The 26,943-nt window shown below is 55.3% G+C and overlaps 1 long non-coding RNA gene across 2 annotated transcripts; it reads right to left on the bottom strand.

Moving 5' to 3' along the window:
• Positions 1 to 7,042: 7,042 nt before the first annotated feature.
• LOC141974564 (uncharacterized) lies at positions 7,043 to 26,113 on the bottom strand. Of its 2 annotated transcripts, XR_012635773.1 has the most exons (5): positions 25,955 to 26,113; positions 24,324 to 24,481; positions 14,140 to 14,341; positions 11,795 to 11,946; positions 7,043 to 10,806 (listed from the first exon to the last, which is right to left on the bottom strand). It is a non-coding gene; the product is annotated as an uncharacterized LOC141974564 (long non-coding RNA). The 2 variants fall into 2 exon arrangements; XR_012635772.1 differs by lacking the exon at positions 24,324 to 24,481 and having other exon boundaries at positions 25,955 to 26,108.
• Positions 26,114 to 26,943: the final 830 nt, after the last annotated feature.

Raw genomic sequence — 26,943 nt, 5'->3', positions numbered from 1 at the left:
CCCAGTGACCCGTGTGTTCATGGGCAGGAAGAAGGACACCTCAGTGTTTCACCTACTAGTGTTTCCTTCCAGGTCAATTGTGGGATGAGTGGTGGGCAGGTGCTCAGCCCAGTTCCTAACAGGCCGGTGACCATGTCACAAAATAGTCTCACCACGACTGGCACTAACTGGCCCCTTCAGCTGAGGTGCCGAGGGCCAGATGGGCCATGGAGACCGAACATCTCTCTCACCTTGAAAGGGGTCTCCCGTAGAGCAAGGTCAACATGTGTTGGCAGGGGCGGTGGGCGAAGCTGGCCCTGCCGCTGCCCATGCAGTACCCCTTCCCTAGGGCGAGACAGCTGCCCTCCAAGGCTGTCATGCTTTCATGGCATAGTTTTCATTGGACCTAAATTCATTATAAAATTTAAATGATAGCCCCATCCCCACCCCCGGCCATAAAAAGGGCTGGGGCTGTGCCGTGTGCTTCCTAAAGACACGTCTGGAACGCTGATGGGTGCATCAGCAGCCTTCCCCAGGGGGCTGCCTTGTCGTTACTCAACAGGCTGGCTCAGGTGTCGGGATTCATTTCTCGGAGTGCTAGGTCTGTCTGTCTTCTCCTGTCTGCAGGGCACACGTTGTCGGGCCTGTCCTACAAGCACCGTGCATGCCATCGACAAAGAACAATCCGAGGGATCTGCACAGCGCCTGGCCAGGGTGCTCTCTGAATCAGTAACCGAGGATACAACGCCGGGTTTGGTTCTGGAGAAGTGGCCAGACTCTGTAAAACTGGGCTGGGACCACGTCCCTTGGGTGCCTCAGCACTGCCGGCCCCAAGCAATGAGGAATGATGGACGGTAGCTGGGTTCATTCATGCTGTTCCAGGGGGAGGTTTGCTGGGCTCTCATCTTCCCAGCCCTAATGACTCCTGGCAGCACCTTGCATTGCCCCACCCCCACCCAGAGCACCCAGAACAGGAAATAAGGGCCCAATACTGAGCACTCTCTATTCCCATTCATCTCATTAGGATTTGAAGCCCTTAGGCCCCAGTCCTTAAAGGTACATAGGTGCCTCAGACCCAGTTTGGGGCCCACTGTGATCCACAACATTGCCACTGAACCCTGCAGGCTCCTAAACTCACTTGGTCCCCTAAGTTTTCAGGGTAAAAGTTCCCACGGCATCTATGTTTTTGCCTCTGGCCATGTGCATGGCTCCCTCCCTCCAGGCATCTGGATGCCCACCTGAGCCCCAGAGCAATCCATGAACTGGGGGGAAGATCAGGGCTCACCCACCTAAGTAGGGTTGCCAGGTGTCCGGTTTTTTACCAGAATGCCCGGTCGAAAAGGGACCCTGGCAGCGCCGTTAAAAGTCCAGTTGGTGGCGCAGCGGGACTAAGGCAGGCTCCCCGCCTGCCATGGCATCGTGCAGCTCCCAGAAACAGTGGCATGTTCTACCTCCGGCTCCTATGCATAGGGGCAGCCAGGGGGCTCTGCACACTGTCCCCACCCTAAGCGCCAGCTCTGCAGTTCCCATTGGCTGGGAACCATGGCCAACGGGAGCTATGGGGGTGGTGCCTGCCGACAGGGCAGCACGCAGAGCCACCTGGCCATGCCTCCGCATAGGAGCCAGATGGAGGACATGTCGCTGCTTCCAGGAGATGCCTGAGGTAAGCACTGCCCAGAGCCTACACTCCTGACCCCCTCCTGAGCCCCACCCCCTGCCCCAGCCCTGATGCCCCTCCTGCTCTCCAAACCCCTGAGTCCCAGCCCTGAGCACCCTCCTACAACCCCAAACCCCTCATCCCCAGCCCCACCCCAGAGTCTACAACCCAGCCACAGCCCTCACCTGCCCCCCGCACCGCAACTCCCTGCCCCAACCCAGAGCCCCCTCCCACACTCTGAACCCCTAGGCCCCAGCCCAGAGCCCCCTCCTGCACCCCAAATCCCTCATCCCTGGCCCCATACCAGAGCCTGCACCCCCAGTCAGAGCCCTCACCCCCTGCTCTCCCCCACTCCCCAACCCCCTCCCCAGCCTGGTGAAAATGAGCAAGTAAGTGAGGGTGGGGAGAGCAACCGATGGAGGGAGGGGGGATGGAGTGAGCAGGGGCGGGGCCTCGGAGAAGAGGTGGGGTGGGGGGCGGGGAAAGGGTGTTTGCTTTTGTGCAAATAGAAAGTTGGCAACCCTATAAGTCACGTGCAGGGCCTGACCCAGGAGGGGTGCTCGGAGGCCACCTACCAGATTGGGTCTGTGATGGGGTGTACTGGGCCCTTTGAGGTCCCCTGCTGGAGTCCTCATGGTCCTACCACAGACCATCCCAGAAAAGGAGCAGTAAAGGTGGGTCCTCCAGGCCTGCCTAGAAAGGCTGCAGGGAAGCAGCCAATCAGAGCCCAGCAGGCTCAGTTAAAAAGGAGCAGAGAGAGCGCAGGTTCATACCCACCTGACAGGAGGTGCTCACAAGGGCTGTGTCCCCCATCACAGGGTCCCTTCAGAATCTGAGCCCTGCTGCGGGAGGCCGTGCCCAGGTGGTCACTGGTAGCCCAGTGGTGAGGGCCCTCACCTGGGATGTGGGAGACCCAGGTTCTGTCCCCTTTCCACCTGAGGGGAAATAAAGGATTTGAACAGGGCTCTGGGATAGTCTGATGTGGGGCTCTGATAGTTTCTCCTGTTGAAGCTAGTGCAGGGGGAGTGGACCCAGGGGCTCTGACCTCCCAGCTGGGTGCCCAAACCACATGACTATATGGCGTCCCTTTGTGGATCTAGGCCTTGAAGGCTCAAGCCCTTATGCTCAGCAGTTTTGAGGCCCGCTCCATGTCCCTGCGAGGTTCTTGGGACTTTGTCATCTTTCGAGTGGTTCTGTGCTGGCATTTGGTTCTGGGAATCTCACTCCAGAAAGACGTTAACAAGCTGGAGGCAATTCAGTGAAGAGCAAAAAAACCAAACAAACGATGCAGGAGTTGGAGAGATGGATTTAAGAGGAAATCTTAGACAAGCTAAAGATCCATTGCTCACCTAAGCAACTGCTAGGGAGGCCTGGGGCTTACAACTCTGCAAAGTGTAAGCAGCAGAGAGGGAGAGGAATTATTTAGAAGGTAACTAGATGCCCAGGATGGATTGAAAGGGAGGGGCGCTTAGGGTGAATATGAGACAAGCCTTCCCAAAGGGTGAGATCTCTGAGGATGTGGAACTGTGTACCCAAGGGAAGCTGCAGAAGCCCCATCACTTAGGACATTTAAAATTGGCCTGGAAAGAGCCCTTGGAAATGCCCCCCTCAGGGATGGATCCTGAGGGGGGCATTGCAGGCCTGCAATGGCACTGGGAGACAGGCTGGAGGCTCTGAGAGGCATTTCCCAGCAATAGCTTCCAGGAGCTGATGCCAATTTACCCCGGATGATTTATTTCGTAGCATTTCCTCTTATTTTTTCCCAGCTAAATGAACTGGCTCAGCAGCCGCGGGCTCACTCCCTTTTCCCCGTTGCTCTATGTGACACCGAGCAGTCGGGCGGGGGCCTGTCCCCCCAGCGCTGTGCTGCAGTATGCAGTCACTCTCAGAGTGCACGCGCCCACTGTGGGTGGGCTTGACATGCTCCCCAGGGGGTTACAGACTTGCAGCTTTTCAGACATGCTCAGCTCCCCTTTAGGCACCGAAATGAGACTCAAGGGAACAGAAGAGGCAGGAATGGGGCTGGGAAGCCCGCTCACAGGCCATGCTGTGGGGCTGAGGCCTGGTAAGAATTGCACCAACAGTGCTGGTTTCCCTCCTGTGCTGTTGTGCCAGGTAACGGGGGGTAGGCCTGCTGAGCCCCAGTTCTCTGGCCTCCCCCACTCCAGTACATTTGGAATGCTGCACCTGTGATAACCGTCCTGGCTCCTCGCCATATGGCTCTCTCCACTTTAAGTCTTTTCATTAGCTCACCTGCTTCCACCAAATCAGCCACAAGGGGAGGGGGAGATGGGAATGGACCATCCACCTCCTCTGCACCCGCCCCATGCACGACTCTACTCACCTGCTCATGCCTCCTCATGGCAGAAACTTGCTCCTATTCCCCCAAATGCGGGGGGCCTCCACCTCCCTGCCCACAGTCTGTCTCCCCACAAGCACAGGGAGCCCGCTCCAGCAGCAGGCGGCTCTCACCAATTCACTGGGCTTAGCTGGAGAACTGCGCCCATTGTGATCCATGGGGAGGGGTGGCTGGGTGGAAGGTCTCAGGGAACAGCAGGGACAGGATGTCATTTGGGCAGCAGCAGGGTGTGGAAGACAAGCTAGAAAACCAACCAAATGCGCATCTGCTACTTGTCATTTTAAACTCCCCTGCCAGTGTCAAATCTGATCCGAAGTGACTGGCCCAAGGTCACACACTGAGCTGGGACCTGAACCCCAATCTCCTGAGCCCCAGTGCTGTGCCTTCACCCCAGAACCAGATCTGGGACGTCCACCCTTTGTAAACCTCATCACAATTCACAATTCAAGACACAATTCACTCCGCCCTCGGTAGACTGCCATGAGAACAAATGTCTGAACCCTCTGGATGTTAAAACAATGCAAAGCACAGCCCCTACCAGAGCCCTGCACAGCCCCACTGCTAACGACACGTGGCCAAGGGAGTCCGCACGAGAGCCATCTACAGCCATTTGTACTCCAACCAAATTCTGCACACCACCTGGAGTTCACGATGCATAGCATAACGTATGCCTTTTGTATAGATGAGCTATGAAAGCATACCTATAGTCCTGGGGCACAGTGCCCTGTTCCCGGATAGTCTTGAAAAGGCTGGTGAGTTTCCTGACCAGGTGGGCACCTCCACACTTGTGCAGTTCAGATGGAATGCTGTCAGGGCCTGGAGACTTGCCCATGGACAGCTGCTTGATGGCCTCTAGTAATCTCGTCTAAAGAAGAAGTGAGGGACAGCTCCTCCAGGACAGGATGCTGCAGGAAGTGAGTCAATAGCTTCATTGGACATAGGCATTGACAGTTCAGAAGACTATCAAAGTGCTCTGCCCAGTGAGAGAGAATATCACCATCCTCTGTGAGCAGCCCGTTACTGTCCGCTGTGAGGACAGGGGCTGTACCACTGGATTTTGGGCCATACACAGCATGGAGACCTTCTTAAAGGCCTTCATGTCGTGCTTGTCAGCTGCTCCCTGCAGTTTTTCAGCCTTCTGCTCCCACCAGTGTTTCTTCATTAGCCTTAATCTGGTTTGTAGTGTATGTTTGGCCTGATGGTACCTGGCCTTCTTCATTGCTGATTTCTTGTCCAAGATGTAGAACTTGTGTTTGGTGTGCATGGTCTTCAGTAGCCAGTCTATCTTATGGTCATTCTCATCGAACCAGTCTTGGTGTTGCCACCTTACAAAGCCAAGAACCTTGGATGCTGTATTATATGTGACATCTCTGAGCTTCTACCAGGTTGCCTCAATATCTGTGGGGTTCTTTGGGACCTCAGCTAACGCAGTCTCCAGTGTCTGTTCCAACTTTGTTTGCTGGGGTCTTTCATGGAAACCACATTGATCATCTTTGGGGGTTTGAAATGATATCTGGGGCGCTTTGGTGCAAAGTGTAGTAACATGATACATCTCACTACCCGATGGTCTGACCAGCATTTGGCGCCTCTCAAAGAGTTGGTGTTGTACACATCTTTAAAGTCTTTAGACTGTACTGTAACCCTAAGTGTCGACAGCATGCTCATCAGGGCTCAACTTCGCTGGGTCGGACACATGGTCCACCTGGAGGTTTCCTGTATGCCAAAAGCAGGGCTCTCCAGCCAGCTGAGCACAGGAGCCCGCTCTAAGGGTCGACCCATCCTCAGATATAAAGACACCTTGAAATCCAACTCAAAGCATGCACGATAGACATTAAAACCTGGGAACTTGTTGCCCTGGACAGACCCAGAAGGAGAGGTCTGTGCCCACTTTTGAGGAGCTGCATGTGAAGTCTCTGCGGGAAGAGAGCATGTCATAAGGTCAGTGCTCCATCCTCCCCCCAGCAACGACTACACTTGCAAGACCCCAGATCGGACTCGCTTCCCACGTGAGAAGCGATAAGAACAAACCCAGAACTGAAGTCAGCATCATCTAAACACTCATCCATCATCGTGTATCCTGTGCCATGCCTTGTGTGGCCACCATTGCAGTTGACATCAGCCCAACCTCCCTTGGCCTCCCCGCACCCCATTAATCACTTCCTTTAAATCTAGGCATGCTTGTTGTCTGCGATACACTCTGAGCTGACAGACAGATCTCGTTGCTGCTTTTGGTGACACGGCTACGGGTGCACTACGTTATAGCACCCACCTCAGTTTAACAGAGCCCAACAGGAGACCCAGAGGAATCTCATATTACACGCGCAACTTTACCAGAGGGTTGCAGACGTCTTTACTTATGTAGGCCACGCTGTACACCCAGCTGGGCCCTCACCCATATGATGGCCAGGCCCTTTGCTCCGTACTCTGGTCAGTACCCCATTGATTCAGGTGAAAACCAGAAAAGGCTGCCCCTCCCCCAAGCCTCTGTGAGGTCACTGTCTCACCCCTGTATCTTGACGAAATTGGCACTCGGTGGGCCTGGTTCTAGTGGAAACAAGGCTTTTTGGGGTTTCAGATTGTCACCAAACTGCGGAGAAATGCCGTTGAGTTGAGTTTATGTCCTCACCCCACGCTCTACATGGCCAGTTGTGTGAACTCTGGCTATTCTTGATTGCCATATAAATGTCCAATCCCTTTTTGAATGGCTCTCCCCAAATGAGCTACCTGCTTCTCTCGCTAATATCACATCCTTATCCCCTCCCCTGCTGATCGTCTGCTAGCTCTTTCCGACAGTGAGCACAGATGTGTTGCAGCCCTGGAGATCTTCACCCCAGAATCCTCCCACCTTGCAACACCTCCCCCTACACAAACGTACACACCCTGCAGGCAGTTTAGCTCCCTATGCACCTCACAGGCCCCTTTGCAAACCAGAGAGAGGGATTTAGTTTGGAAAGTCCCGCTCTCTCCTGGACAGCCCTCCCCCCGTGGCTACACCCCTGCAACCAAAGAGCCACACGCTGCATAGGGATGCACAGGAAAATACTCACAATTTATTACCCAAACAAGTCCCCAGTGGGAGCAGCTCAGGACTCTCCCAGAGATGCACACTGCTCCCTTAAAAAAAGAACCCCCGTGTTCACTGCACTCCCAGCCCCATCTCAATTCCTGACAGCCACCAAGTCAAAACCAAGGCGATCTGACAGTTTGGGCGCTGGGGGCATGTGCCCATCTGAAATTTTCCTTTGGAAGTCCCAGTCCTCAGACCTTCCTCCCAGCCCCAATCCCTGGTCCCAAGTGTCCACCACAAACCAGTCTCCACATTCGCTCTGTTCCCAGCTGTGCTCAGATGCTCCAGGAAGCAGCATGTACACACTATACACATCCAGCACACACCCACACAGACACATTACACAGACATTAAATCCAGGATACCTCTTGTTTACATGTTAGGAATGATGCTAAATCCAGTATCCTTGTACAAGCATTATTTAGCCGTGGGGGGTCAGAGTCTGGTCTCATTTCCACTGGTGTAAAATTGGAATAACTCCATTCACTGAAATGGATTTACTACAGATTTATCCTGGTAGTCACTGAGATCAGAATCTAGGCCTGAGCCTTCCAGAAATAAATGGGCAGACGGATGTTTTGCAAATTCAGCACAGGATCAGTGCTTAGAAAAATCAGATTGGTCCTGAAACCATTTATATTGGTCCCATCCACAAAGCACGTTTGTGACGGTCATTCCAGGGTGATTTTAGCAGCTGGTATTTCAAGTTAGAGGTTGATGTTTTATCCCCTTTGAAATCTGAGATTCCCAATCTTCCACTCAAGAGGACAGGCAGCATCAGTTTCTGTCTCAAGTAGTTCTTGAGATGGCAGCTACCAAAACACACTGGAATGCAAGCGTGGGGGGAGCAAGATGGTAATCGGCGTGGTGTGATTTTAAAAGATCTGATAAAATGACCTTTGATGATTATAAATTAGTGCTTTATACCCCTGGAAAGCTGAGAATACCAGCTTTTTTAATGGCAGGAAGTTTGTCCCCTAGGTAGTTTGTGAGAAATGAATTTCTTAAGTCTATGTCAAGCCTTTAGGAGTTATGTGTATCAATGGAGCTGTAGGGTTTTTTTTTAAATGCCCAACACAGGGTGTAGCAAGTACCTTGGACCAGCGATATATTCATTCCCGTCAATAACCAGGGTTGGGTTGTATCTTGGGTACATGTGATCTTTTTGGATAGGACTTTGAGGTCCTCAGATGGAAGGTGCTGGAGAATGGCAAAGGGCTGGTATTACTGTGCAGCACAAAGTCCTTCCAGGTTTATTAGAAGCATCTTGTTCCTTGCGAAACCGATGTGTTTCTGCATTGCAGCTGTATTATGATGACCCCAGTCCTGCCTGGACACTGAGATCTACCCTGATTCCACAGCTGGGAGACCAGAGCCCCTGCATGGCTCAGTCCTCTCCCAGAAGGAACTTCCCAGTGCCAAGGCAGGAGCTACCGCTCCAGAAACACCACGTTGGAGACCTGACCTTAGAGTGACAGCTGGGGAAGGAGTGCTCTTCACATCAGTTTGCTGGGTCTGGGAGCCCAGGAGGGTCAATAAGAAACCTGGGCAGCAGTTCTGCATTCTCAGAGACTGGGGGCAGCCTTAGACTCCTGCGTCTTTGCACTGGCAGAAGGTGAAAGGCCAGCAAAAGTGATGCGCCGAGCCCCCAGGGAAAGGACAACAAAATCCACATGGGCCTCTGTAGTTCCCTGAGCACCCAAACCAGAGACCATGGCTGGAGGCACCGTGGAGGGGCTGGCAGCACAGAGTGCCCACTTTAACGAGGAGTTAGGGAACCCAGGGACACAAGTGGGAGGGGGAGGCCTGAATCTAAACTAATTCCCTCCCCAGAGGGAATCATTGCAGAGTCCTCCCATGCCTATGGCTATTCTCCTGGCTCCTGTGTGCCCAAGGCTGGATGCGAGGCCAGTGGCAGTGAGTCCTGTTGGATTCATAGTGCTCGTCTCCCGCGAGCCAGGTGGCCACAGTGAGTGCTGGGGGGAAACCTAGCATGAGCTCTCATGCAGCCTGGGGCATGGCACATTGCACATCTGATCTTCAGGGCTCGGAGTGTCTCCGTTGTGTCTGCACAGCGCCCAGCCCAGTGGGGCCTGGGTCTGTGACGGGGGCTCCTAGGCACTGCTGCAATTCAAACAACAGGAACAGTAAGAGAGAGGCATGTCGAACAGAACACCAGGGTTCTCTGTCCCAGAGCTCCCCTCTAGGGGGACCATTGCAGGAGGGCAGGAGGGACCCCTCTATCAATCCAGAACCCTGCCCCGTGTGGCCATGGCAGCATTCGCTAAAGTGCCACAGTATATCTGAGCCAAACCACTAGGTTTCCTTTATATTTTCCTCCTCGCGGAGGCAGGGAGGATCCAGGCACGATGGGTGGGGGTGGGGGTGTCCCTCTACACCCGTAGTGAAAAGCAAACATTAAATGCCCCCAAAAACCTGAGTAGCGCCTGGTACCACCTGCGGCTGGTTCCCTGCCATCCCGGCCGGTAAAGGATGGGAACTTGGGGCTACAGCTCACCCTGCGTAACGCACCGGTCTCCCTGCAGAGGACCGAGTGCTGCCGGTTAGACAGAGCCTGTGTTTAGGCCGCAAAATCCTCGGCCTCGGGTTCTCTGCTGTTGGGTGGGGGGCAGCCCCCTCTGGGGTTTGCTGTGAAACCCACTGACCCTGCTTCTCTCCCTGCAGAGCCCTCGTACAGAGGGTGGATACTGCTGATCAGTGCAGGCGGCAGCCATGGCTTGGGGGCAGAGCCAGCGCTGCCCCTGAAGGCCAGTCCTCGGGGGAGGTAGTGTGCACAGTATGTCCAGTGCCCTGGACCCTAACCACAACCCGGGGCAGGGGGTGCTGCATGGGGGGCGGGGATCCAGGCAAGCCCGGGGGCCTGGGCTGAGCCCGGCTCACCAGTGACAATAAGCTCCGTGGACTGGCGTCACTGACGCCCCGGTGTGGCCTGCTGGCTGCTTTGAGACTTTGGTGAAACTGCCAAACTTCATCCCGTTTGGTTGGCAAGCTCTTAAAGGGAGCCAGGGCTCAAGGGAGCTTTATCTCACAAGTTGCAGGGGTCACACTGGGTCCCGGCATAAGCAGGACCCAGCCTGGGAAGGGACTCGCTTCTGTTTGCCAGACAAGGACTTCATCTTTGGGTGCCAGAGAGGAGAATGTCCTATGGACCCCCACTGCGCCATCTGCCCCAGGCTTCTCAGAAGGCCTGAATAAGGATACTGGATCATCTATTACAAAAGAAAAGACAAGGAAATTGTGCCCCAGAACATCACAGTGAACGAACGTACTCAGCTAAGAACAACCCTTGGTTGCTCGTCACGCTCCTAGCACAGAGACATCGCGGGTGTCAGCACCGCTCAGCTGTTTGGGTGTGAAGACGAGAAAATACCCCCAAACAAACGCCCTTGGTTCCTAAGTCTGTGTCCTTAGATGCCACCAAAGAAACATTTCCCCGCAGGGGTTTTCCCCAGCTTTGCCAGACACGTGGTTGCTTATTCGCCCTCGGAGGTTCCTCTACTCCCCCGCTCCAAGGAACACAAGATGTTCTTGCTGCATAGCACCAAGGAAAACCCAGCAAACTCCAGGCCCCACCAGTCAAGCTGTGTTGATGCTCGACAGTCTCTCCTTTCCCTGCTGGTCAGAAATGGTCTTAACGGTGTTAAGACGTGTCCTTCAGTTCTGGGCTTTGGGGCTGCTGCGGGGGCACCTCTGTGGAGGGGGACTGCATTTCCTGGGATCTGTCTGTGGAGAGAGCAATGGAGGCAAGTGCAGTGAAAAGCCCTGGAAAGCACAATTCTCTGTCCACAAACGGGTACAGCACAGTCCTCCCCACTCTCCTTTCCATCAACCAACCCCCGCTCCCTGTAGCCCCCTGGCGGCCCCACTCCCAGCCTCAGCAAGACCCATTCCCTCCAGCTTCCCAGCCCCCAGCCAGCCCCACTGCTCACAGCCAGAGCCACTCCCCCAGCACTTTTGCCCACAGACAGCCCCATTCCCTCCAGATCCCCTGTCCTTGGGTGGCCGCACTGCCCCTGCCCTCCAGCTCATAGGCAGCCCCAGCAGTCCAGCCCACTCCCCCAGTACCCTTGTCCCGGGCCAGCCCCACTTCTCCCAGCCCCCGAATGGCCCAACCCTCAGACCTTGAAGGGACCATATCCTTGGCTTATTCAGAGACTGCCAAGGGTGCCAAACGTATTGTTCAAGGCAGTGACCTCCCAGGAACTAGCCATCAGGCAAGACCCCCCTCGTGCTGGAACAGGGCGAAAAGCGCTAGGCAAAGGCTGTCTGTGTGCTCTGGCAGGACACCCGCATGCCGTGGCCATGGCGCTGCTCGGTGTCAGCTCTTTGGGGCAGGGACCATCTGTCCGTTCTGCGTCTGTACAGCGCCTAGCACCATGCAGCCTGGTCTGTGACTAGGGCTCCCAAGCGCTGTGGTAACACAACTGATAAATAACGATACTCACACTAGAGACATGCCTATCAGAGTAATAACACATAACAATCCCCATTGTTCCAGATGGGGAATTAGAGGCGCAGAGAGGAAGTGACGAGAGTCTCTCAGTTCCCTGCTGTAACCACTAGCCCATGCTTCTAGGCAGTGTGACCCTTCTGCAGGGCACACTTGCCCTCTGTCTCCAGTGGCCCAGTGGCCACAGGACCAGATTCTCTGGGGGACACAGGGCAGAGCAGGGCCCATCAGGCAGGGCCAGACCTGCTGTCTGGTACATACCTGAGCTCAGAGACATTTCAGCTAGTTTCAGAGGCAGGTCGGAGGGGCTGACGCCGGCCGGCGAGCCCAGAATGTCAGGGAGGGCGTTCCTGCGACCAGTCCTCCCGGAGGATGCAAAGTCCAGCACAGGCTCCACCTCAGTCATGCTTCTCCTAGAAGGCACACCCAGGTCAGGGTAGAATCTCCTGCTTCCCCATCCCACCCCAGGGGCCTGACTGGGGAGCTCAGAGCCTTTGGAGCAGAGCACATGGCGGGGAGAGGGACTGAAACCAGGATGGAGGCTAGGGTGACCAGACAGCAAGTGTGAAAAATCGGGATGGGGGTGGGGGGTAATAGGAGCCTATATAAGAAAAAGACCCCAAAATCGGGACTGTCCCTATAAAATCGGGACATCTGGTCACTCTAATGGAGGCAGAGAAATCCTGTCTTCCCCACACCCCCATGCCTAGGCTGGCCACCTGGCTGGGTTTGGTGCTGCCTTGCTGGATGCTGGGGAAAAGATATAATGTGCTGGCTTTTTCCCCTTGGCTGGGACCAGCCCTCCCAGTCAGATGTGCACACGCCATTTTGTAACTACCACACACGTCACGTCTGCGAGTGGGGCCGTGCTATACCCAGCATCTACTGGCCCCATTCTGTGCTACATTTAACCTGGACTGTAAGCCTCTTGGGGGCAGGGATCATACTTTTACTTTAATCTGCACCACCAACGTCTAGGATTCTGTAGAAATACTTTGCATTGGCAGTGGGTTTTTTAAACACCCAGGTCCTCTTGGGGCTGCTGCGACAGGGGGAGGAGCAGGGTTGGGGAGGCAGGGGCTCCTGGGAGGGGACGGTACGGGGCGTCCTTGAGTTGGCAGTACCCCCAGCACCAGACCTTGGCCCATCCAGGCCGTTTGTCTGTGACACTCACTCGCTGGCCCTGGGAATGACTCCGGGACACGGGAGCTGGAGTGCAGAGCCCTGCCTGGCAGGGGCACTGGGGGGCAGTGACAGCAGCCATTGGGGCTGGCATCAGGGATTGTGCTGGGGAGCTCCAGAGGCAGGAGCCAGGGGATCCATAGCTTGAACTAAAGAGCCTGGCTCTGTAGCTGGGGCTACAACACATTTACCTCCTCTGTGACTCGGTACAGGAGGGGGACAGGACTGGACAGTGGGTAACCTGGGCTTCTGATCTTTCCTGGTGGGATACTGACCTGGGTTTCCTCCCTACCCCATTTCCTGTCTTCAGTCGCTTTATGGAACTTTGGTGATAGCAGAGCTGCCACCTGGCTGGTGTTTCTAGTGTCTTGCTGCTTTCTGGTCAGAAGTAAAATATGCCAGTGTTTTTGCTGGCTGATCTTAGCTACCGGCCACACATGGCCATAGGGGCTGGAACTCGGGGTGCTGGGGGGGCTGTCGCACCCCCTGGCTTGAAGTGGTTTCCATCCTATGCAGGGTTCAGTTTGGTTCAATGGCTCTCAGCCCCCCCACTGTACACACTGTGCCAGCTGCATGGCTGGGACCGCTGGCGCCCAGGTCCTGCTCTGCACGCCTGCAGCAGCCACCAGCTGTTGGGGAAGCCTAGCCCTAATCCTGCCTCGAATCCCTCCAAGCCTCAAGTAGGCCCTCCCTATGGTTCCCCCCAGTCCTGGGTCCTGGCCCCACCCACAGACCAACCCTGCCTCCCCCGGAATTGGCCCCGCCCACAGACCAGCCGGTTTTTCTGTGCCTTGGAGGTGACAGCCCTAGGACTCAGGGTGTGGTGCAGGTGCTCTGGGGGCAGGGACAGCAGGAGAGCAGTCCAAGCTTTCCCCACGTGCTCTGCCAAAGTGCCTCATCCCTGGTAGGGGAAGAGGGCAGGTCAGCCTCCTTGGCCCAGCCACTCCTCGGCCTCTCTGCTCAGACGCCCGACAAATGGCCCAGCGAGTGCCAGTGGGGGGTGGTTTCTCTGATGGGGCCTCCTGCCCACAAGGAACTGGGCCAGCCCAGCTTGGCCTGGGACTTTTCTCTTTGGGTTTGGTTGGGCTGAAGGTTCTCGTGGGGTGTGCAGAGCCTCCAGGAGGGGAGTGGATGGGTCAGGGTGGACCAGGGCTCCTGGGCACCTTGTGTGCAAGCAGTCAGCTTCAGGGCAACCCTCTCTGCACTGTTGGAAAGGGCAATGGGAATAGGGCACCCACTGAACCAGGCTTCATCTCCCCTCTGGTTCTGCACCCTGCAGGTTTCCCTTGGGGGGAATCACAGCCTCCAGTTGACCATCTCCAGCGACCCGCCATTGCCAGCAGCCCTGTCTCTGTCCTGGTGCATGGTACGTGGATGACACTCAGCCAAGCCCAGAGGGAACAGGAGCAGAGGCGCAGCCTTACCTGCAGCCTTCCAAAAGGGACTGGCTCTGGCTCTCCGAGTTCCCAGGGACCCTGCTTGCCTGGGGTAGGCTCCCTGGGGTGGGGTCTCCCCCTCCAGACGTCCTCCAGCCTGGGGAGCGATTTCACCAAGAGAATCTGGGGCTCAGACCGGGGCTCGGTCCCAGCGTGACTGGCCTTTGCCCACAGAGCGATGCAGCACAGCCTGTGCAAAGAGAGAGTGAAACCCTCAGAGCCGTCCTGGGGATGCCCACGGGCAACCCAGCGGCAGCTCCCAGACAGAGCTGCCCCAATGTCCTCCACGATTAACTCCCCCAGCTCCCGCAGCCTGGTCTCTCTCTACCATGCCCACATTCAAGGGGCAAGAAGTGACCATTTCCTAGAGGCTTCACATGCTATCGAAGATCCTAGAACTGTTCCTGCAGTATAACTCTGCACCCCCAGCCCTTTGGCAAGCATGAAGTGGGCTCCACCCAAATGGGCACTGGGTGCTAGTCACAGTGGGTCAATTTCTGTTCCCCGCAGGGGCGGCACTGGGGGGGACCCTGTAGCCACCCCTCCTAGCGCAAAGTTCAAACGTTACGCGTTCGCAAGGGTGGCATGGTACGGCATCACCACCCTTGCTTCTGTGCTGTAGCTGGCGCTGCCTTCAGAGCCGGGGGGCCGGAGGGCGGTGACTCTGGCCGGGTTCCCAGCCCTGAAGGCAGCGCTGCCGCCAGCAGCAGCACAGAAACAAGGGTGGCCTGGGGAGCATGCAAAGGGGTGGGGACATGGAAATAACAACAAACAAGGGAGGAAGCATGCAGGGAGAGAGACGGGGGTGCCTAAGGAAGGGGATCACAGATGGGGGAGGGGGATCACAGACAGGGGAAGGGGAGCATCAATAGGGGAGGGGGGATCACTGATGGGGGAGCATGCCTGGGGGAGGAAGATCACAGAGGGGAAGGTGGGGCTTGGTTAGGGGAGGGGGTCATAGAACAAGGGAAGAGGAACTTGCACGTGGAAGGGATCACAGAGGGGGGAGGCTGCATTGGGGAGGGGGGGATCACCAACAGGGTAAGGGGGGCATGGTTAGAGGAAGGGGGGCATGGATGAGGGGCAAAGAGCCCCGAACAGAGGAAGTGTGGGTGGGGGAGAAGTCCCGGACCATGCAAGGAGGGGACTGACACACGGTGGAGCGAAATGTGCAGCCTGGCGCAGGGCACTGCACGCCATGGGGGTGGCACAGGGACAGGGGTCCGCAGCCAAATTGGGAGTGCAGGGGATGCTGCTGCTGTGAGCAGGGCAGGCAGGCACCAGCGGACCCTGCAAAGGGTCTGGTCCTGCCGCTGTGGCTGTCCGCGGGCTGCTAGTGGCGGGCTCGCCAGGCGCTGAGCAGAGCTATGACGCGGGGCGGTGGGCAATGTGAGGGGTGCGGGGCTGACCTCAAGCCCAGGGTGGCTCCAGGGCCATTCCCACAAAGAGGCAGTGAGGGGTCAGAGCCCTCCTGCTCCTCCCGGGCCCTGTGTGGGGGACAAGCGAGCCTCAGTGTTCCTGTATGTGTGCCCACGAGATGTATAGTGCAGTCTCTGTCCCCAATTTTCTCTCTAGCCCACCACAGCCCCACCACTGGGAACAGTCTGACACCGCCCTGGTTCCTCGTCCCCTAAATCTATTCAGATAACCGCAGCACCCCTGAAAATGACCACGGCACAGTCTTACCATGACAGCCTCATGCATGGGCACAGGCTGGGTCAGCAAGCCCCGAACTCACAGTGCCCCAGCATCCTGGGTGTTAAATGAAATCCAGAGGGAGGCCCGGCGCATTGTTTCCTTACGTGTGTGTGGTGTCTAGCACAAAGGGGCCCTGATTGCTAATGGGGGTATCTAGACACCCTACCAGACAAATAACAACATGGGGCTCAAAACTCCTCTAGCCAAAGCTAATCACAGGGAGATGCACTCCCAGCTCACTGCCTTCACGGCCCCCCTGTTGAAGAGCATCAGGCTGCTAATTCACTGCCAGGACCGGCTCTAGGCACCAGCAAAGCGGGCACGTGCTGGGGCCGGCACGTTTCCAGGGGCGGCGTTCTGGCCACCTTTTTTTTCGGGGCAGTTGCGCTCTCGGAGCTGTGCCACTTAGACGGGGCGAGGGCGCCGCGCCCCCGGCTGTAGCAGGACGGGGAAGCCCCAGCCCCGGGATGCTGAGCTGCCAGGGCCCAGCCGCTCCCTAGGGAGGAGAGGGCGAGTCCTGCCGGGGAGCCAGGGCTGCGCCGCCTCATCTGCGCACCGGCTGCTGTGCGGCCTTGTGCCACCCCTTAACTCGGGGCTTCTCTGCGTGGCCGGGCGGGGGAGTGGGAAAGCCCCTGCAGGCGCTGGGAGAAGGGGACCTCACTCCCGCCGCTTCCAGTGCCACCCGCGAGCCCCAGCCCCACCTGAGCATGGGGCGGCAAAAAACCTAGAGCCGGCCCTGTGCACTGCGTGCTTTCTGGGCAGCGGGTGCTGGCCTCTGCTCCCCGGGCCAGGAATGGAAATATCGGCAACGGCCTTTCTGCCCAACGGCGTTAATCTTCCCAAAGGCAAGCACCCCGAGCAATACGGCGCAGTAGGACAGGCCTTTATGTCACATGCCCAATGTCGAGGGAAAGACGAGACGGGGTCTGTGTTATTCTGGCTTCCCGCACCAATAACAGTGACAGTGCTAATCAGAGCCAGCCAGACTCACTGGGCTGCCGGCTGTTCCCCTTCCCATTCTCCAGGTAAGGAGTCTGAGGGAACGCCTACATTGCGATTAGATACCCGTGGCTGGCCCCTGCCAGCTGATTCAGGCTAACGGGGCTCAGGCTAAGGCTCTGTTTTACTGTGGTGTTGCTCTTCAGGCTCAGGCTGCAGTTCAAGCTCTGGGGCCCTCCCCTCTCTCAGGCTCCTAGAGCCTGGGCTCCAGCCCAAGCCCGTCTACACCGCAATTAACCAGCCCCTTAGCCCCCGTCAGCTGGCCTGGGCCAGCCGCGAGTGTCTAATCTCAGTGTAGATGTACCCAGAGAGTCACACAGTTTAATGCCCGAAAGGCACCAGATCATCCGGTCGTACCTCCTGTATCTCACCGGCCACCACCCCCTCCAGCCCCCGCACATGACACCCAACACTGAAACCAGACCAAAGGGCCACAGCCCACAGGAGGGGGTGTTCCTTTCCTCTCCTGTTCTGACTGCAGGCGATGCTGCTGTCTGGCTCCCTCCTGGAACGCAGGTCATGACCCAGCCAGTGGGCATGCTGAAAGGGGACAGTGTCGCAGGGCCATGTTGCGTGGTGGCTACCAGAGAGAGTGCAGGGAGCCAGTCTTCACCCAGACCCCAAATTGTAAAGTCAGAGGCTCTTGAGCACAAACGACTACTTGGAGGATGGGGGGAGATTTCTCAATGTGACCTGGACCAGTCAGAGCTGCTGGTGCATAAGAAAGTATCCAGTTCCCTCCAATCTGAGGATCTCAAAGCACCACATAAACATTCCTGAATTAGAGTGTCCCAGTACCAACATAAGGTGAGGCAGTGCTCCTCTCCCCATGTTACAGCTGCAGGGACTGAGGGCAAGATCCACTCACGTACATTGCCAGGTACTAAAGGGCATCTGTAGGAAATAACACAGCACAAGGCCTCTATGGGATAGCAGCAGCCCACGTGGTCCAAACCCACTGTCAGTTTCACAGCATCGGATCCTTTGTGTGGTTGCTGCTTGGAAGCTGGCTCTGATCAGGTATTGGGTGCTGGACCCTGATAATGGAGGGGAGTCTGCAACCACCTCATGCCAAGTACCTTTGCTTTCCTCCTTTAAATCCCTCTTCTTAGCAGCCCCCTGTAGCATCAGGGAGATTGCGACAGGGCAGACGATGAGGCTGACTGCTAACCATGCACCAGGCTTTAATGCTCCAAACTTTCCATCTCCTGTGCTATGAAGTGCTACATTTAGACCTGCCACTTGACTCACATGGGGCCAAAGGTTTCTCTAAGGCTCGGTGGACACGACAAGCTCGGAGTGTGACTCCCAGCTCGTGAGCAGGCAGGCTAAAAATAGTGGACAGGCAACAGCAGCAGCGGCATGGACTAGTCGCCCCACGCACATACCCCTGGGGTGCAGGCAGCTTCGTACTCGCAGAGCTCGCAGCTGCCTGTGCAACTGCAGAACCTTCCCCACAGGTCCTGCTACCGGGCCTTGGGACACAACGCTGCTGAGAGCAGGCGAGTCTCACCCCCAATCCAGCTCCGTCCCCCAGACACCAACTGTGAACACCAACATTGGTCCCTGAAGTGCTGCCTCTGGACATGCATGGGGGGCAGCTCTGCTGAGTGAGAAGAGGCCATTCTCCAAGCAGGACAGTCAGTCTCTCGAGCTTCCAGGGCAGCTCACTGCTCCTTCTCCATTGTCTTTAAAAACCATTTCAGAGAGGTGGTTTGTTTGGGGCGTGTCCAAGAGACTGTTGGAAAATGGTCTTCCTGGTACCATCAAGCCCCACAAGTTCCCAAATCACAAACATGAAATTGGATTACATAGTAATTCTTTGCCATCTGGTTTTGGAGCTTTGTGGACACACTCGTGTCATGTTTTCAAGGTTTTCTCCACCAACATGGGGGCTAGAAACTTCCTTTTTAAAAAAATGAAAGCTGAGCGTCTCGTGTAATCACATGACTCCAGGAGCTGGGGCTTTAAGAAATAAACCAGATATCACAAGACTTGTGATAGCATCAGGTGAATTGGCAACACTGCCTTCCTGTGCCCTAGCGGAACTTATGGGACACTGCACAACAGCCTCATATAAAAGGACTGTCTTTAATTCCCCAGTCTCTGCAGGGCCCTTGTGGCATTTCCCTCAATGTACCTAGGTGTCTCCAGGGGAACATGGCCAACTCCATCCCTCCATCCTCATTGTCAGTGGCATTAAGTGATAACCGCTCTGTCCTGAAGAGCACAAGGACATCTCGGCATGCATGAGTGTTTGAGGAACAAAGATTCATGCAATACCCTGCCGGCCCCGCATCCAGCCCCGAGGCTGTCTCCTTCTCTAGTGCCCATGAAATGAGCCTGTGGGGGTAGCGAGCTGGAACCGGCCCCATGTAGAGTGTCTGGAGAGGATGCTCACTTCATTAGGATAAGGGGCACCATCAGCGCCATGCTGGTAATTACCCAGTGGTAGCATGAAAGAAAATGAGCCCTCTTAGAGCAGAACATATAGTGAAATAGATAAAGGTGGCAGATTCATTAATTTACCATCCCCAGCCCTGCTGCCCCAGCTGCTGCTGGCACCGGGATGCCCAGCAACGCAGACGCTCGTCACGCTGAAGGTTTGATCGATCACCTGCAGTCAGGGTGAACCTAGCTCCACACTTACATGGGCAGTCAGACTGATGCAGCCCCTGCTTTGCTATTGTCAGGTTCCTTGTGAGAGCTGCCCTGGGCACAGGGCTTTGCTATGCGGGCAATGGGCTGGCAAGCTGCTTTGTGACCGCAGAGCTGTCCTTGGGCCCTGGGCTCAGCACACTGGCTGGCTGGGTTGCTCAGCAGCTTTGTGCCACTAATGCTGAGCTGAAATTGTGGAATGAAGCAGTCCCCACCGAGAGCCAGGCTCACTCCTCTACTGTGGGGCCTGGGGAGGTGGGATGGGAAGTGGATGAGCACTGGCTGACCAGGGGCATTGGTAGTTGGACTTAGGGCATAGGAGGGGGCAGGGCTGTTATCTGAGGGGAGGCTGGCAGAGCTGCGAATAAGCAGCTCTGACAATGGCCTGTTTGCTGTCTGTCACTGGGTGCCTTACATTCTTCTAGGACAAGAAGGAATTGTACCAAGGGAGATTCCATTTGGAGGTTAGGAAAAATGGTCTAACTTTGAGGCTAGTTCAGCACAGGAGCAGGTTCCCCAGGGAGGCTGAACTAACCCATCCTTGGAGGGTTTTAAGAACAGGTTGGACAAAGTCCTGTCACAGATGGTCTAGGTTTACCTGGTCCTGCCTCTGTGCAGGGATGACCTCTCAAGGTCCCTTCCTGCCCTGCACTGCTATGACTGTGTGTGTGTGCCCAGCACAAAGGGGACCTTCTTCTGGTAGGGGCTCTTCGGTACTATAGGAATTCAAGGGCATCACTCAGGCCCCCCACAATTTTCAGAGTCCTAAGGGCAGGGCAGGGCAGGGCAGGCAGGTTGGGCCCCCCAGGACCCATTGCTCACTCCAGACAGGCTGCCCGCAGTGCTCCCAAAGCGCCCTGACAGTCTGCTGTCACTGTGCTGTCAGATGAGGAGTGGAGCGGAGAAGGAGCAGAGCCATGGACTCACTCATGAAAGGCACCCGGACTGGATGGGGCTGTGCGTTGGGGCTCAGGCCTGGTCTACACCTAAAACATAGGTCGACCTAGCTACATTGCTCAGAGCTGTGAAAAATGTAGACCAGCCCTGAACCCCAACGCACAGCCCCATCCCGTCCAGGTTCCTCAAACTGGAGACACAGTTGGGCTGGCAGAAGAATTCTTCTATCGACCTGGCTACTGCCTCTGGAGGGGATGGATTTACTGCATCGACAGGGAAAACCCCTTCTGTCACTGTAGTAAGTGTCTACACTACAGCGGAGTAGCCTCAGCGGAGCACTTGGAGTGTAGACATACCCTCAGTCTCCTTCCAGAACTGCCTTTACAGAGTCAACACGGCTCAAGAAACTCCCCAGGCCACAACATTTGGGGAACAAAACCTTCTGCTTTACAAGACGGACATAATTTCCGTCCAGAGGCAGAGAAGAACCAGCACTCGGCTATAACATCTCTCAAGGGGATTCATTATTGAGGCTGCTGGCCACAGAGAGACCCTGTGGTGCTCTCGACTCCATATTGACTGACCCGGCCTGTGCTGCCTAATGTCTCTGTCCGGGGTCTCCCTGGCCTGGGCAGTCACGGATTGAACTCCTGATTACAATATACACCCAAATATCGCTTTTTCTCTACATAGAATCTGCTCAGAACTGGTTATTGCTCCGTTTCTGGTATAAAATGACTTGATCCTAACTGAAGACTGGCACAACAGGACACTCACAGGACACAATAGCCAGGAGACACTTGTATAGCCATTCTTCTCCATTACTACCAGCTGTACTTGCAGAGTCAGGTAACTCAGTGTGCAGACAGGGACGATCCTGTGGTTAAGGTACTGAACTGGGACTCAACAATGCTGGATTCAGGTCCTGGTGCTGCCACTGACTTCTTCCTCACCCCTGTGTGACCTTGGCCAAGTCACTTAATCTCTGCCACAGTTCCCTATGGGGATAAAACTTCTGCCTTGTCTATTTAGACTGTAAGCTCTGTGGGGCAGGGATTGTCATTCACTTGGTGTATGTACAGCACCTAATGCAGTGGGTCCTCTCACTGTTAGTGTGGTGAAAGTAATTACTGGAAGTGGCAGTTGGCTTTGATGCAGCCTCTGTAACTTGCTAACTCAAAGTATGGCCCTTTGTGAAATGTTTCTCAGTTTCCCAAGACATCTTCTCTGCTACTGGGGGCAAGGTCTGGGTTCTGCATGCCCAAAGCAGGTGATGACAAAACCGCCTGTTTTTATTGCAGAGAAACAGTGTCAACGAAAAGCCACAGCCGTTTCAAACACCCGACCTTGAAAACCTGAGCTCGTCTTCCCAGCGACATCTCTTGCCCTTCCAAAGGCAGGAAGCCAGTCCCCTGCATACAGCCACCTCCATACAGTTCCCTCCATACAGCCTGGTCACTCCCTACCGACCCTTGTCCCTGCAGCATCACCCTTGTGTAGCACCCTTTCTCAGCTTGCTTTATTTTTTCTTTCTTGTAGCTGTCCCTTTAAATGCAGCAGAGATAAGCAGCTGCTGTCTTAGCATGACAATATTTCAGCAAGTGGCTGCAGGCTGCATCTGCCTCCCTGCCAGCTGGCAACCTCTGTTCCCTTTTCCTTATCACTGGGGAGATGACACAGCCTCAGATTTCCCCTTTAATTTACACCCTTGTTTTCCAAAGGAAATTACATTAAAGACAACAACAGCCTCTATAGCATGTATCTCCAACCGCCCGGCAGGGCTGCACTATAGGAAGAATAACAGTCCTTGCTTGGGAGGCCTTCATGCTCTGCTTCTAGGACGCAGGGAATAAAATAAACATCACGCTGAGGCCTGCTGCTGCCCAACCCTCTGTCGCTCCACACCTCCTGTTGCCATTACACCAGTGCAAAAGGCTGCCACCCTTCCGCTGAGGGCAGCATTTCACACGCTGCGCCAGCTGGTGCAATTCACCCTGCAAGGAGCGGGGCAATGGAGAATCGGGCCCCAAGGATCCAAGGTCTGTCCCGGAACCCCGGGACCAGATTCTGATCCAGTCTGGCCGTCTCCTGCAATCTGACCACAACTCTAGTGATTTGGAGCAGGGAGAGTTAACCTGTCTCATGAAAACATAATGAAAGGCCCCAACTCACAATTCTTCCCTTATTCAAAATGGCCACCATCTCCCATTACCAGCACGACGGCTGCCATTTCCCCACAGTCTAGATCCATCGGGAATGCGCCTGCCCTTAGCAAAGATGGCTGCTGCCTCCTGCTGGTTTCAGTGAGATTGACACCATACCCAGAGACCAAATAGCTGCCACTCAATGAGTCAGGGGCTGGTGGGATCCATGGACTGTGGGGAGCAGGAGAGACCCTGTGAAAAGGGGATGGGGAGAGTGAGGGGGAGCAGGAGGTAGATTTAGGGGGTACAGGCAATAGGGGGAGGGGAACGGGGAGAGGCCAAGAGGTGTGCAAGGGATGCGGGGGCAAGGAGGAGGCTGAGGCGGGTGCAGAGGGATGGGGGGGCAGAGGGATGGGGCAAGGGGAAGGCTTAGGGGATGTGGGGGGACAAGGGGAGGCTTGGGGTATGAAGGGGTGCATGGGAGCAGGAGGGAGGCAGATAGGGGTGTAAGGGGCATGGGGAGGCTCTAGGTTTTTTGCCGCCCCAAGCTCCGAGAGCGCAAGTGCCCAAGGGTGGCCGGAAAGCCGCCCCCGGAGCTGCGCTGCCCCAAACACGTGCCTGCTTTGCTGGTGCCTGGAGCCGGTCTTGGGCAAGGGGAGAGCTGAGGGGGGTGGGAGGTTGTGCCGATGAGGCCAGGAGTTTGTCTGTGGGACAGAGGGAAGGCCAAGGGGGTGCAGAGATATGTGGGGGTATAGCAGAAGGCTGAGGATGTGGGGGGATAAGGGGAAAGGGAAGGCTGAGGGGGTGCAAATGACTGTGATGAGTGGGCGATGGAGGGATCAGATGGCAGCTCCCCCAGCTTGGGTGCTGGTGGGGAAGGGATAGGGGAAAAGGCAGTGTCCGAGCATCTCAAGTCACATCTCAAGTCATCTTTCGAGCTGATCTCAAGTCACAGGATTTTGACGACTGCAGGAGGAGCTGTCGTGATCTCCTCTGATCTGGTGCTTTTCAGGGCTGGGCAGAGCTCTGCGTAAGAGCCTCTGGGCCTGCCACTGGACCATGCCTTCACATGTGGCCCCAGAGCAGAGAGAGGGTCTGGGGCAGCAGAAGGTGGGGGAGGGGAGTTGAGGAAGTGGTGCTGTGGGACCCGGGCAGAGGAATGGGGAGTTAGGGAAGTGGTGTCATTATGTCCCAGGGCAGGGAGAAGGCAAGAAGTGAAGGAATAGCTGGCAGTTCCCCTATCTCGGGGCTGAAGACAAGGTACGTGGAGTCTCCACCACACCAGCCAGGGAGAGACGTGCATTTCTGTGCGCTTTAAAGGTTGCCCTTTCAACCTGAACTTCTCTCCCGAACATTGGCACAGGCATAAAGAGGGAATTGATAAAGTCAAAGGACAGACTGAAAAAAAAAAAGATTTGATTAAAAAAAAACCCTCATGGTTTTTTGGGCCAGTCTCATAATTTTGGGGGGTCTGCCTCCTGATTTTTGATCTCTTGAAGTTGGTAATACTGCTGCTCTCACACCAGTTTTACGGCAGTGTTGCTAATTGTCTTAGTGCAGATAGTCCTGATCTAAACGGGTGTACCTGAGCGCAAAATCTGGCCCTCTTTGGTTGGCAGATTCTAAATTTGGCAGAGGGAACCTTATAGGGGTTGTGAGGTCAGTTTTGCAGTGAAACTGCATCATGCAGCCCGAGGTGACCCAAGTCAGTCCTTTCCCTCCCTGTCTACTCAGAGTTTAGCAAATATTATTTGAAGGTGATTTTCCATCCCTTACCCTGCAAATCCCTCTGCGTCAGCTGCTGGAGCCTGGGCTGGGGAAACAGTCACTTGGGATCAAATCAGAAGCAAAGTGGGAATTGCTTTCACTATGAACAGCGTACACAGAGCAGGTCGCCAGGGAGGGAGAGAGACCGGCTGGCTGAGCCCGAGTTACTCATAGAGGAAAAAAGAGAAGGTCAGTAACCAGTGATCCCATTAAAATAACAATACTTGGCTGCAGAGATCTCAAAGTAACTTGCAAACAGCAGTGGATTAAGCCTTGAACTTCCCTTAGAGGCTGGTAAGTGAATGACCCCAAAAGAAGGAAATTTGAGACCCAGAGAGGGGGATTCGATTTGCCAAACGTTATACAGGCAGTTAGTGGTAGAACTAGGAGTAGAACCCAGGAGTCCTGGCTCACAGCCTCTTGTTTAATCACTAGCCTACTTTGGCTAGAAACTTACTTTACTTGGCCAGAGAGCTACTGGGCTGCTGCTGCTCAGCTAGCTCCAACAATCACATAATGAATCCATTAATATTCAAATATGGCAAAGAGAGTGGCGATTTTCTAGTCACAAAACAAAGGAAGAGCAGGAAGAGGAACTGGCTGCTGCTATTCCTTGGTGAGTGCGGGGCCTTTAAAGCTATTGCTGTGAGACCTTTTGTCCTACCTCTGCTCACAGGTTTTACATAGCAAGAGACAGACAGTGCCTGGAAGTGGGCAGGAACTCTTCCTGCTCTTTATGCCAGGCACACCCAGCTGCCTGGGGGAGGTGCCACGGGGTTTCAGGAGAAATCTCTCCCCCCTTCTTGCTTTGCAGATATAAGCGCCAGGTGGCACTTCCCAGGTAGGGTCTCAGCCACACAGAGCCAGCTGTCCGGGCAGGGGTGCAGGCGGATGGGACGGATGGAGGTGCCACTGATGTGACAGAGAATGTTTAATCCCAGTTGCTTGGCTTTTGGTGTGGCCCGATCCCTCTCTGGACAATGACCCCCCCCATCCCTGGCAGCCCTACAGGGCATGCTACCTCCAGCTCCTTCCGGCTGGTGAACGTGGCAGCAGCTGTTTAACATCCGGCAGCTACGCCACACATCAGGTCGGGGCCCAATCCTGTGAGGTGCTGAGTCCTCTCCACTGCCATGGAGCTCGGCACCCCAGGCTCTAGGAGGGAGAGTGGGGAAGTATCCCCTCTCGGGGGAATTCTGGCAGGGGGAGTGAAATGAAATTTCCCAGAATTTGTTAGCACTGAGCAAAGTTGTCGAATACAGAGCCCCTGGGCTGGCACCAGAAGGACTCCAAACCTTGCCCAGGACAGAGATCCGAGAGGAAGGGGAACTCCATGAAACAAAAGGCCCCTCCCTGCCTGTTCAGCCTGGCACATGCCTGACACCCTGCAATTAACAAACAGCAAGAAAATAAACAGCCACTGCTACTTGGGCTGGAAACAATGAGCTCCAGCCAGTCTTGGGGGGATTAGGGCTAGAGTGGGAGGTACAGAGAGAAATTTAGGCCAGGCATATGAGCAGCAAGCATGTCCCCCGGGTCAAGGTGACTGAATACAGTGCTGGCACCCTTCCCTGTCCTGTGCTAGTGTAACTCTCCCAAAACACAGCCCTGGGCCGAGCAGACAAAAATTACCAACTCACCCAGAATTTCCCGCTTTCAGGCAGAGCTGCCCATGTGCTTTGATGTTACTTTTTAAGCAATGAAATCAAAGGTTCTGAAGTCCTTGAATGCTGCATCTGCCATCTGGTCAGACGGAAATAAACCCGTGGGAAGCGAGCAGAGGCTCTGTCCTGGCAGGAATAAAAGTGAGCTCAGGCGTGAGAGGGAGAAGAGAGAAGGGAGGAGTCAATGATTAACCCAGGGGCTGAATCCCTGCCTGGAGCAGCATGTCAGTGTCACACCTCCCTTGGAGGAACTAAAACCACTCTCTGCCTTGGCCTTTCAGCAAGTGCAATATCGAGCAACCACCAACCAAAAATCATAGGGTATGTCTACACTACGGAATTAGGTCGAATTTATAGAAGTCGGTTTTTTAGAAATCGGTTTTATATATTCGAGTGTGTGTGTCCCCACAGAAAATGCTCTAAGTGCATTAAGTGGATTAACTCGGCGGAGTGCTTCCACAGTACCGAGGCAAGGGTCGACTTCCGGAGTGTTGCACTGTGGGTAGCTATCCCACAGTTCCCACAGTCTCCGCTGCCCATTGGAATTCTGGGTTGAGATCCCAGTGCCTGATGGGGCTAAAACATTGTTGCGGGTGGTTCTGGGTACATATCGTCAGGCCCCCGTTCCCTCCCTCCCTCCGTGAAAGCAAGGGCAGACAATCGTTTTGCGCCTTTTTTCCTGAGTTACCAGTGCAGACGCCATACCACGGCAAACATGGAGCCCGCTCAGGTAACCGTCACCCTATGTCTCCTGGGTGCTGGCAGACGTGGTACTGCATTGCTACACAGCAGCATCAACCCCTTGCCTTGTGGCAGCAGACGGTACAGTACGACTGGTAGCCGTCATTGTCATGTCCGAGGTGCTCCTGGCCACACATGGACGCAGGGACTAAATTTGGAGTGACTTGACCAGGTCATTCTCTTTAGTCCTGCAGTCAGTCCTATTGAAAAAAGAAAAGGAGTAC

The sequence above is a fragment of the Natator depressus genome, chromosome 19, assembly GCF_965152275.1.
Source record: "Natator depressus isolate rNatDep1 chromosome 19, rNatDep2.hap1, whole genome shotgun sequence".
In the NCBI taxonomy this organism is placed as follows: Eukaryota; Metazoa; Chordata; order Testudines; family Cheloniidae; genus Natator; species Natator depressus.
This window is presented reverse-complemented; position numbering and strand designations above follow the sequence as displayed.